General features: G+C 43.8%; 1 long non-coding RNA gene across 4 annotated transcripts in view; it reads left to right on the top strand.

Annotated features, from left to right (window-relative positions):
• The first annotated feature begins 1786 nt into the window (after positions 1-1786).
• The window catches only part of LOC308056268, a 29596-nt gene continuing 18455 nt past the window's right edge, over positions 1787-12927 (top strand). For all 4 annotated transcript variants that reach the window (XR_013924754.1, XR_013924755.1, XR_013924756.1 and 1 more), the window contains exons 1-2: positions 1787-4689; positions 12382-12575. This is a non-coding gene — a long non-coding RNA (uncharacterized lncRNA). The remainder of the gene's footprint in view (positions 4690-12381; positions 12576-12927) is intronic.

The following is a 12927-nucleotide window of genomic DNA, read 5'->3' as shown; positions in this document are numbered from 1 at the left end:
ACGAAATAATGCAGTGATCGCGCCAATGCACTGCCCGTGCAGGGAGTCCCCTGGGTCAGCGCTGAGTCCGCAGTGGCGGGGGGGGAAGGTGCGGCGCCCCCAGCCCTGCCAGGAACCCTGGTCCCGCCCTGCCCAGTCCTGCCCTGTCCCTGCACCCCAAGTCCCCCCACCCCCCCAGGCCCCCCCGCCCCTCCGCCCTGCAAACAAGCCGGGGGCTGGGGGGGGTGGGTAGAGAAACACCCCCCACCCCAAACCCCAAACAAAACCCAAACCTCCCAACTCCCCACCCCCGCCCCCCGACTCAACAAAAAATCTCTGCTGGCGCTGGGCTGCTTTTACCCATTCCTGGTTATACATGGATTTTTTGATTAATTCGGTTCATGCTAACAGCACGTACTTAGTGTGAAATGCAGATTCAAGGCGCGGTGTCAGCGGGGAAGGACGTGGACCAGAGACCTGCTGGAGTCCCCCCTTCTCGCTGGGCTGGGCTGGGCTGCAGGAACCGTCGCCCCACTGTGCCCCCACCTTCACACGAGGCTCCAAACCATGCGCAGGATTGCTGATTACCGCCGAAGCATTCCCTGACGGTTAAAATACACTCGTTTGCAATATTACCTAATTAACCCCAACCCCTTTGGCTTCATTTGGGGACGCTCCCGGCTTCGCATGCGATGGTGGTGTTGCATCTCACAATTCTCACTGTGAAGCTAGCTGCAGTTTGTCACCGCCGGCTGAATCAGTGCTATGGGAGCCTGGGACTCGCGTGGTGGTGTTGGGGGGAATGCGCCTGTGTGCCAGGAGGTGAAAACATTTGTGCAAACTCACAGAGCGCAGCTGCTCCACTGGGAGATGCGGGGTGAACTTCAGTTCCACGCAGTGCAGAAAATCCGAGGGAAAAGCTGGTTAAGGGACGTGCTTCCAGCCTTCCCTGGGTAAGGCCAGACCTCGGCTGCGTTTTTCACCATCTCTGTCATTCTCTCAGTAGCTGGCATCACCGAGGGGGATGTATTTCAGCGCGACTGCCTTCCGCGTGCAGGGTTTGGGCTGTGTCAGGTATGCCTGTTGTGAATCGGTACTGCAGGATGCATGAAAAGATACAGGCAAAGTGAGTCTGGCACAGGCCTACATTGTCATTTTTATCTAAACCCTCTGGGGTGGTTTATTTTGGGATTTTTTTTTTTTTTTTTTTTTTTTAAGGAAAAAGGTTTCTAAAAAGAACAAGCAGCTTTAAACTTCTTGACTTTAGGTTGCCCAGAGCAACTGATTTCCAGAAAGCAGGTATCCATACCTGAAATGAGGTTCCTTTAAACTCTTTAAACTAAGTAAATACAAACAAGGTTGGCTTTTTTTTTCTTTTTTTGGGGGGGTGCTAAGGCAGTGACAAGGGATGCTTCACAGTGAATCACATTGTATGACTTTTTTGAGTGGAAAAATAATTTTAGACTGTCATTGGAAAAAAAAAAAATTAATGTCAGGGTATTCAATTTCTCGAAAACTTTTTAAAAATTGGGCCTGTTTTAAAATTTCAAAAAGTGGGTTGGAAACGGCCATTTGACAACTTAATTTTTTGTCTTAAAATCTGCATTTTCAAAAAACATTCCGGATGTGTTTCAATAAAACTGATTTTTTCGGTGAGTCTACTCCCTTACATCCAGCCAGGAATGTAACCTCCCTTTAGGGTCTGATAACCTCCTTAGGTCAAGATAGTCTTTCCTTCGTCTTTCCAGCTGTAATCACTCCCTGTGGACCTCACCACCCAACTGCATCTGTTGAGATCTTGCACTTCAGATCGGAACACCTGAGAGAGGAGGAGGGATCTCAGCAGAACTGCCAATTAGCTTGCCACAGAGGCTTAAGACAAGGATGGTTTCAAGGGGAGGGGAAGGAGCAAAACAAAAAGCATTTGAAAGGCCATCAAGGGGGCTGATCAAAGCATCTTGATGGTGGCTGAGGAAAAGAAGACTGCAGGCAGCAGATGGAAGTAGTGACAGCAGAGAGCTATACAGGCCTAAACAAGGGCAAAACACTGGACTGTGTCCAGAGTAGGGTGATGGAGCTGGGAAGGTTCTGGATCAACAGTCCTGTGGGGAGCAGCTGAGGGAACTAGGGGGGGTTCAGCCTGGAGAGGAGGGGGCTCAGGGGGGGGACCTTATTGCTCTCTACAACTGCCTGAGAGGAGGGTGTAGGCAGGGGGGGCTGGCCTCTTCTCCCATGTAACAAGCCATAGGACATGAGGAAACAGCCTCGAGATGCTGCATCAAGTGGTTATTAGGAAAAATATCTCCACTGAAAGGGTGGTCAAATGTTGGAACAGGCTGTCCAGGGAGGTGGTGGCATCAATGTACCTGAAGGTCTTCAAAAGATGTGTAGACACGGTGCTCAGGGACATGGCTAGTGGTGGGCTTGGCGGTGCCGGCTCAGCGGTTGGACTCGATGATCTTAAAAGGTCTTTTCCAACGTCAATGATTCTATGACTCTAAAAAAAGGTTTTATGGCCTGAGTGGCATTAAGTCACCATAAACTTGGGCAGGAATGAGAAAACGAGCAGTGTGAGGGAGCTCTTAGGTTGTTTCTTTTTATCCTGTGGGTTTCTTGCCATGTTAAAAGCCTGTCCAAGCTCAGAATAGGGGAGACATTGAAAAAATGTCATCTCAAGTTGGAACTGTGCAGACCTCATGACCTCTCTTCTGCAGCTGCAGAATGTCCGTGCAGCACGAACGTCAGTGGGTGCAGTTAGTTCGGAGCAGCAGATAGTCTGAATTCCTGCTCTCTTTCTTCCCCTTTGATTCAGCAGCTGGAAATGGGAGAGCCCAGCACACTGTGATCTGGCTTTTGCACTGTCCTTCAGGAACTTGACAGCGGTCCAAAAAGCATTCCTCAGATCACAGGCTGTTGACACAGTACCTCAATATGAACCGTGAGCGGGCTGGATTTGTTCTATATTTACTGCCGCTGGCAGCCGCCGGGAACGGGGCTGTGCTTGAAGCCTTTCTAGCATGCTCAAAGCTCGTAATGCCCATAAAATGGATGTTACACAACAAATAGGGTCTGACGGAGCTGGGCTTAGGGTACCACCAGGCAATGCCCCTCCAGCTGACCTGCTGGGTACCCAACGGTGGTGGTGTGGTTCTCGCCTCACCTGCCGATGGGTGAGCTATGCTGGCAGAAAACTATTTTTTGGTGCCTTTTTCCTTTTTTTTTTCTTTCCTTCCTATCCCCCCCCCTCCCCCACCCCCAGTTTAATTCCCTGAGCTGCCTTACTGCAGGGCCAGTTGAGCACCAATGCCAGCATGAGGGAAAACAGCAAGTCAGATGCTTTAGTGCAAAAGAGTACGAGACTCATTGCTGCCTTACTGTCCCCACAGAAACAATGAGGAGCAGGAACAGTACTGACAAGAGAAACCTGGTCTATGGAGGGTGAGAGGAAGATTTATTTAATTTATGGGCAGCACCCATAGAACATCCCTTTTATGAAGAAAGAAAGGATATAATTAGGTTGAGTGGTTTTATTCTTTAAAAAGGAAAGCTAAGATTTCAGATCTCTGAACAGCAAAAAAAAGCTGACAATTGCTGATTTGGGTTTTTTTCTGTTCCCTTCTTTTTATGCTACCCAGTAGTCTGTGGTAACATTATGCTTACCTAAGAAGCTAAAATCCCCAGAAGTAAGCATTTGAAAATGGGCTCGAATTCAAATGGTGTGTAGGCTTGCATGTGCACACAAGCTATATAGCTGTATGTTCATATGTGCAATTTTCTTATCATATCTTCATCAGTGAGCTGTATGTACAGAAGAGAGAGGGTGGTTTCTCCTCCTCTCTGACTTCCCTTTGGTTAGCTGGAAAAAAAAAAACAACCAACCACCCAAAAAACTCTGACTCATGCTGAATTGTTTTTTGCATGGGTTGCAAAGGTTTTAACTTCCAGCCTCAGTTTCCAAGCTCAGCTAGACTCAAACAAAGGGAGCAGAACAACAGCCTGAACTTTCCATCATGTGTTGTGTACCCCTGGAAAGCAGAGGGGTATAAGCCTTATTAAAGTCTTCCAGTGCATATCAAATGGAAAGCAGAGCCCAGAAAATAAACCTTCAAACCAGGATTTCTGCAACTGATTCAACTTCCTTTTTTTTTTTTTTTTTCTTTTCTCCACTAAGCTAACTTTATTATTGTCCCAATCCTGAGACCTCGTCTCTTTCAAACTGACAATCACAATTGCTTCATACTCCTTGAGGGTTCACCTCCTAGCTCTTCAGTCCTGCACATGAAAGGCTGATTTATTTATTTATTTATTTTATGGCATTGATTAAATTTGAAGTCTGTAGAGTCACTCTTGCATTTTAAGGCAGCAGTTCTGCTATTGCATGTCTGCTGGCAAGGGCTGGCATGGCATGGGAAGGAGGTGCTCAGAGAGACTAAATCATCCTCTTACAGGGTAAAGGAACTAAGAATATTACAGAGGTGCTGCGCTGCATTGCTGTGGTTACACATCTGTGCCATATGAGACCCGTCACCAGCTTTCACTGTAGTGCTTTAAGACTGTGAAAAATACTTCCTCTGAAGAAATGGCAATGCTCTGCAGCAACGGAAACGTACCTTGTGAAACCCCCTCTGAGCAGAAGTTTTGAGCATATTGGCGGGTCAGCAGTTTGAGGTCGGCAGTAGCTTGCATAAAGCAAAACTCATAAACAAGCCGGTGAGTCAAACTCATTTCCTTGACTAACAGGAATAGGATTTCATAAACACAGCAATCGCTCTGCGCTCTGCAAACCGACTGTGAACTGTGCTCGCCAGTTTGTGTCGCGCAGAGACGGGGGGTGGGGGAAGGTAGCCGTTTCCAGCAGCTCTTTTGGAAAGACTGTCAGAAAAGAGGCTCTTTCAGAAAACACGGTGTAGGTTCGACTTCGGGTAACAGGGGAGCCCTTTTAGCAGCACTTGTATAACTTGGTAATACTGCCCTGTTCCTGACCTGCTCAGCGTTCAACTAGTGTGTTGCCTTTCATGTTTCCTCTACATGTGTTCATAGTGCTGCCTTTATGTCTTTCTTAACCTATGTGATTAATCTGTGTTTAAAAAAAGAGTCAGTGGGCAAGACCAATCTAATTAAGACCCCAACCTCATAAAACTCTCTGTCTTTGCGGAGAGGCAGCAAGGTCCTTCAAATTCTCTTTACTTCAGTGGAAATTCAGGTAGATCAGGTTTGCAAGTGGCTTAAGACCTCACTAACGCAAGTACTTCGCATTTTAAACTCAGAACACTGTTTTGCTCTTTCTTTGAAGATTTTTTTACCAGTCTTTTAGAAATGTTGATTCACCTAATGAAATAGAATATATATTCTGTATTCAGTTACAGCTTTCCCCTGAAGGGTATCTTTTGAAATATTTTAGTGCACAAAAGGCTGTCAGTCTCTTTAGTTCTGCTGATAAACATTCTGCCCTTTGTCCTCCCTGCAGCTGCAGACCAACTGTACGCTGTGAATACGCTTCCATGGATGTTTCATGCCTGCAGTCATGTTAAGAGGCTTGGGTGTGGGTCAGGGAATGCAAATAACATGCTGAGGCCCAAAGTCTGGTCTGCAGTTGCCTGTTGTGGATGACTGGTGTAGATCAAACACACCCTCCTCAGGATCCCAGGCTGGAGCAGGGTCGGCAAAGAAGTTCGTCCATTGTTCTGCAGCCTAGAGAGCATCCCTGTCCTTTGTCGACAGATCCCACCTGAAATCTTTCATGGTCTTGACACTGAAAAGGTATTGAAATATCGCAAGGTACCATTAATCCTAAGGGGTTGGTAAATAAACCATAAAAAAGAAGGGAGATGTGTTGGTGTCCTCATCTCCCTAACCTTACTTTCCTCTTGTTCCTCAAAGAGATTGAGTCCTGCTGGAGGACCAGGACCCCACGCAGGTGCTTTGATTTTTATGACAGCTTCAGCCTGGCATTCCCCTTTGTCCGTGATGTGCTGTCAGCCATCCTTGCCACCGCTCTGCTTTCTCGAGCAAAGGGGAGAGGCAGCAGTGGTGAGGCCGTGCCTTGATGCTGCTTCCTTGCCCCCCACCCCCGCTGCTGGAGCGGGGTGATGGTGGGCTTCCTCCTCCTCCCCTCCAGCCAGCTGGTGGCAAAGCCTGACAAAGCAGGTCTTGACTCATCACAGGGCAGTAACATCTGTCCGTCACCCGTGACAAATGCCTCTCGCACTGCTCTGTGGTTCCACTACCCAGGCAGTGTGCACTCCAGGGTCTGGAGCACTCACTAGCCTTTGGAAACCAGGGCGGTTCGTTGACATTAATTTGTTCACCCTAATTAGACACCAGCAGTCTCCAGCATTGTCAGTGGGGAGTGGAAAGATTTCTTCTGCTGGATTTGTATTATAGCTTACCAAGACGTGTAACAAATGGAAACTAGCTAGCTTTTTGTACCATTTCACCAGAATCCTGCAAGATAAAGTCGAACTTACATAAACTAGAGGGCCACAGGTTATTAATTCTATGGGACCAGCCCATCATGTATAGAAGAGCTTCTTGTTTCCCCTCCATTAGCAATTCCCATCCATATAGCAAGAGCTCCATTTTCCCCCTCCCAGCCTTCCCGGTGAGCCACTTGTCACTTGCCCTGAATTCCAGGGAGAAACCTCATATTTCTTTAATCCACATTGCTTACTTGTTCATTGGCAAGGCTCTTCCTCTCCACCACTCTGGAATTTCTGTGCATTTCTCTGCTTGCCTGCATCTTTTTTCCTGTTGCCTTGTACCAGTGCCCCTATGCCCTTTACCATTCTCACTCTCTCCTTAACTTCCCTTCTCCCCCTCTTTCGGGACATGATTGTGTTCAGAAGGGTATTAGAAAGTTGATCAAGCTGAAGTGGAATGACTTCCTTGGAAAAAAGTCAAAGATTGCTAGAGTTTGAAGTTCTGATGATCACATTCCAGCAGACTTGTGTCTCCACCCTGCTGTGTTTCTGCTTTCCCAAATGACAGCAGTAGAGTTTTGCCCTTTTATTTTCCCTGAAACTTCAGAACTGAGTACGTCTGACGTTTGTAAGCCGTTGTGTAACATCCGAATGGAGCAATATCTTCAAGCTGAGAACAAGACCCTGCAAGCTCAGTCAACAATACCAAGAAATTGACCTGGATAAGATAATTTTGTCAGCTGGAGGTAGATCCTGAAGACTTGGCAGCATCTTCATCCTTGGGGTGCAGGGTCTGAGGGGAACAGGACAGAGAGGACAGGCAATCTACAGACACAAAGCTTTGAGCAAGCAAAAACCCACAAATCACAGAATGCTCAGTCACTGAGATACTGGCAACCAGATGACTTCTGACCAGTTGTTTCGTTTTTCAGTCATGCAGGTGTCTTAGTGAATGGGAATTGTGGAAGTGAAAATTAGCAAAGAAAAATGGATTGGCTGGCAATCTGCTACGAATATTCCTACAGCACTTTGCCCTAGTGCAATTATTTGAGCTAGAAAAAACAATGGCTGCAATTATTTTGGAAATATGCTTGGCAGAGGAACTTGGAATGGAAACACAATAAAATTAATATTCTTTTTGACAAGCAGTTATGCTGAAGTTGTAGATAATACCTTATGGCACCTAGTATGTGTAACCCCATGTTATCATCTGGGATAAATCTGAGGAACATTTGGTCTCCCCTGTGGAAGCAGAGAGCTAAACCAGTGTGTGCCACTGCTGAAAACAGACACACAGTGGGATAAATGTTGAGTCTTGCAGCCCAAGAGATTTTTTTTGGCATCAGGTAGTAAGTGCAAGGACTGGAGTGATAACTGGGACAATGGGAGGGAGAAACTTTCAAAACTGTTGCTGATGAGTTAGTGGCAAATAAATCTCAGAAACAACAAAAGAAACCCTGATCAGACCTGAAGGAAAAACTTAAATATCATTGTGTAGTACTGATTTAACTTACCAGAATCAGGCAGAAATGAGTGACATATTCTAGCTTATACTAAAGTTATATGTATAGATGACCCCTATACGTTCTTTGAGCAGGAATTCGTAATAGTGTTGGGAGTGTAACAGGAAAACTTTGCTGCTAAAGGAGACCTCTTAGAGTAAATATTGAACTCTGTTTCAGGCAACCCGGTATGCGCATTCACCTTAGGCTTTCCACATCTGTTTCATATACATTTATGTCAACAGTAATAGAAAGCTATTACCATATGGGTTTTGGGTGGGCTACATGGAATGAGTTATAATGAAATAAGTAACTCTTAGTATGAATTAAATATTATTCAGAGTCCTCTGGTGGCTTGTGGGAGCTGAAGGGAGAAGCTAGATCTCTGTTTGGTACAGAGTTTGAAATTAAAGAACAAAATTTTACTGGAAGTAAGGAAAAAAATCAGTTTCAGTCTGGAGAAAGATAGGTTAAGGTACAGGACCTTTTATAAGATGATATTTCGTTATTTCACAGAAAATTTGACTAAGAACCCACATGTCCACAAGTCTTGTACTTTGCAAAATCTGTAATCTATTATTTTTGTTCTGTATCTGGTGCAAAACCTACTTCGACCCTAACAATTCTACATTTATAAGCAAGAAATCACTAAACAAATAAAAGAGTTGGAACAGATGTTAACCTTTTCACTCTGGGGAAGCCAGATGTAAGAGGACCAAATTCAATAATCAGTCTGCCTAACAAAATAGATGCCTAACAAAATAGATACCTAGTGTGTGCAGTGATATGTGCAAGTTCTTTTTTTTTTTTTTTTTTTTTTTTTTTTGTACACTTACTTGTTTATCATTGAAAGTTCTAATTTCTGTATTAAAAATAATAATAATAAAAAAGATATCCTGCTTTTGGAGAAGTTAATGGGCCTTTTGCTACTCGCAATACTAAAGATCTGTTATAAACTAAAGGAGCAGTTCTCAAATGTGTAGCTCTGTGATATTGACTAAGGGAGAATGGGATTTGACTTGGGACCTCCAGAGGTCCCTTCCAATCTATATTATTCAATGTTTCAATGACAGTTTTACAGTTCATTATCAGAGAGCTTCTGCTCTGAAGTACCTGTTGTATTAGTGATCCCCTCTAAACTGAGTAAATCCAATTTATATTTTAGCCTTGGTATCTCTTTAACTTTCTGAAAAGATCATAGTTTTAGGAACAGGGAATAATGAATGACATGAGCAGTGGGAAAAATACCTGCACCACACATTTCTCTTTGGTTCCTTGGTTAAACTGGTAATTACATAGATACTTCAGTTATCTTAGGCTCAAAAATTGCCTATTATCTTCATACCACTTCACGAAAAAAATAATGTTTTTTGAGAGTATGATCCTTCTGTAGAGACCAATAAAGACAGCAGAACTTTTGAGGAAATAGCTGGCAAAACCACCTGACTTTTGGGAAGGACATCTGTAAAACAGAACATCCAATGACTGTGCAAGTATTTGTTAACTACCAGAAATATCCATACCTGTTTCATCCTTGCAGAATCGCCCTGTCCTGGATGGCAGAGCAGTTGTGATGCTTCACATCACGACCTTATGACATCAGCACAAAAGTTTGGCTAAGGAGTGTAGCTCATTTTTACTTTGTAGGAGCCCAAAGTTGCTTGTTTTGGTGTTCATAACTGTGGACAAGGGGTCACTGATTGAGCTGTGGGTGTTTGTCTGTGCACGGGTAGGTGCTGTAACTGTAATGTATGTCATGTCCTCCAAACACAGCCATCGTCTCTCCAGTTTTGGGGCCAAGAAGGGAACTTCCCTCCTCCTGCGAGTGCTGTATAATTGTTCCCTACTCTGTCATAGCTCCAATGCACTCCCCAGCTATTTTGGCTTCCAAATGAGTTACAGAAGAATGACAAAGAGGAGAAACCTACTGAGAAAACAGAATGAAAGTATGATTAAAGTGGTATGACGTGGTGTTTAATGCCAAGCTGTTAGATGGTTAACATCCCATCAGTCTTTCTTTGTGAATGTGCATAGATTGAGAGTTGGAGAAAGATGGTAGCTGCTTCCTGGGCTGTAAATGCCCCTTTTTCCACTCTTACCCCAGTGCTTGTTTGGGTTTTGATCCTCATTAAGAAAGGGAGGAATGAGATCGGACTCAGTGGACTCTTCTGTTGGTTGGAAATTATGGTACTGGTCGTTTGGAAGTTGGAATTAATATCTCTACCAAGGATAAACAGGATGAAAGAAAATGGAGAGCAGCTGGCAGAGACCCAGCAGACTCCTCCACCCTATCCCTTCAGAGAATATTTTCTTAGGCTTTGTAACTTGGTTCTCAGTAATGTTAAGTTCCATGTAAGATGGATGTAGAAATACATAGTATATGTTTTTTGAAGTCAAAGCAAACACTGAAGAACAAATTGTGAAATTTTGTTTGGCAGAGGGAGGTTGCATCATTGGCTTTCCTCTCAGCCTCAGGAGGTTTCATAACATCTGAAGACATCATCATGAGTGTGAGAAAGTTGACATTTAAGAAAGAGTCTAGGAATCGGAAAAATTATAAACCATTAAATGTCAAAAATGTGAAGGGATTGCACCAGTGATCACAGTCTGCCTGAGGAAGTAACAACCATGCACAAGCTGAAATATGTGTTGTTATGTCCTGTAAAAAGACAACCCCTATATGCTCCCCATATGATCCCTTATGTGGGGCAACCCCTATTTGCTCCTACATTTCAGGACTTCAGGAGCTTGTGCTGCCTGGGCTCTTACCTGGTGTCCTTGGAGGGCTACCCGCAAGCAGAAGAGGGAAGACATCGATGACTCAGTGCGTGAAATTAGGATAATTTTCTTCCTTAGTACCAAAGGTGCATTTATTACATTGAATTTCATCTGTTCAGTGGTGCAATACCAAGAGATCCCCCTGCAGAACTTTATAACTGGCTTCATTCTGACTCTCCCAAGTAGTTTTGTATTGTTCAGAGATTGCTGTCATACCACTATGGATTCTTTTATCTAAATTGCTTATGTGTTGAACAACAGAGATCTTGCTAATAACTATAGTGAAAAATTACTTTATTCCTTATGCATAAATCCCATTTTCCAATGTTTCTAATGTAAAACTGCTTACACAGAACACTCTTCTAACTTTTCTTTATAGAGGTGTGTGTATATATTTGTACATGTAGTATGTATTTGCATTTGTATGTATATACTAAGTGTAGGTATGTATGTGTGCATATATGTATATGTATGCAGGTGTGTGTATATATGTGTGTGTGCATGTATACCTATGTTAAAGAGAAGTATCTGAATTTTCTTGACTGACGGTTTTATATTGTGCCGCTGTTTGAAGGAAAGAGCTGCAATAACTCTATTACAAAGTCTAGACACTCAGAAAATGATCTGCTAATGCTGACAACATATAAAAACAGACAATAACACTTAATTTGGCCATGAAATGTATACTTCTGGATCACCAGTACTGTTAATGTGAAGATTGCTTACCTTAGTTGGTGTGATGTTTGGCAGGGGGGTGGCATCTTTTTGCCAATATTTTGTCTTTTTTGCCTTCAGAAAATTAACCCAGCTTGTGAATTAGCTGTACAGCAGACCTGACTGAATCCAGGAACTGGCAGATCTTCCTCTCATGGGGCTGTGATATGTTTTGAAGAGGCTGCCTAACAGGTTACATGCTGCAAAAACATCGTTTAATTCTATCTGCAGCAAGAATTCAAGGGGAAAAAAATTAATAGAATACTAATGTGACTGACTCGAGCACCTACTGGCCTCTTATGCACACATGCAGCCTTTCCTGCGGGGTTCCCCCCTTCGTTTTTTTTTTTTTTTTTCTTCGCCAATAGAAGTTTTATTTGGGATGAAGAAAGCAAAATCAGGAAAACTGACCACTTTTGCATGACTTCCAGTCATAAATCTCAAACAAAAAAATAAGGCATCCCTGCACACCTCAGACTGTCAGCAGATGTCCTGCAATCGGACAGACTCAGACTCATGCTGTTCTCGCCTGGCTTTTAGGAATAATTTTCCGTTACCCAGATGAAAGGATCCGTTCAAGATAGTTCTTGTAAAATGCGGTGCTTAGACCAACAGCACGCTTGAAATGATTATGAGTTGACTGAAGTTGTGGTATTTTTCTATTTCATGTGGATGCATTCAGCTACGTTTTCAGGCTGTGCATTGCTAGTGAAAAGTGACCTGCACAACCGAGAGATAACAGAATCTCCTGTGTGAGTAACTCATTTAGCTAATCCACACCTCTGTTTCCAAAGGAAGCCCTTTACCAAGCATTCTGTTTTCTAAAGGTTTAAACAAAAGTTACTTTAGCTACATGAATAACCTAATTGACTGCAGTGTGACTAATTAAGTACATTGCATGAAGGCATATGTAGTCAAGGCTGGGGAATGTAAATGGTGTCATGTATGGCCCTGTCCTTTTCATTCGTTTACTCATTTGCTTCTGGCAGTGTGGCTCCCAGCTGGATCCCTCCAACTTGCAGAAGTTGGGACTCGTCATTTCTTCTGTGGAAGACCACTAGGGAAAACAGAATTGCTGCAGGATGTAGCCTGATGATTCATCCATTGGATGCTCTCTCCCTTCTGAGTAACAACTGAATCACAGCAGATGCCAAGGGTGGAAAAGACTGCTTGTTGTTGAAAGGTGTGGCTATTTTTAGTGCAATCCTTATATCCTGGTCGATATTCCCTCTTTATAAGACTTTCTAAGGTATGTCACGCCCTCAAACTGCGCTAGTAGGGCTGCAGGTAGAACTGGCATGTTTTGCCACTTGCGTCGGCTACTACAGAAAGGCAGCCACTGATTCACGATAAAGTTTATTTTAACTGAAATGAACTGACCTCTTGAGATTCACAGATGTGCATATAAATCCCTAAAATCAACAGCGTGTTTTCTGGGGAAGGATAGGTGTACACGTGAGCCTAACCCAGAGGTGATAAGGGAATTTTTGTGGAGTTTTTCCTCCATGTCTTTATTTGCTGTATCCAAATCAGAT

The sequence above is a fragment of the Falco punctatus genome (assembly GCF_963210335.1).
Source record: "Falco punctatus genome assembly, chromosome: Z".
Taxonomy (NCBI): Eukaryota; Metazoa; Chordata; class Aves; order Falconiformes; family Falconidae; genus Falco; species Falco punctatus.
Note: the sequence above shows the minus strand (reverse complement) of the source record. Positions and strands in the feature narration are given on the sequence as shown.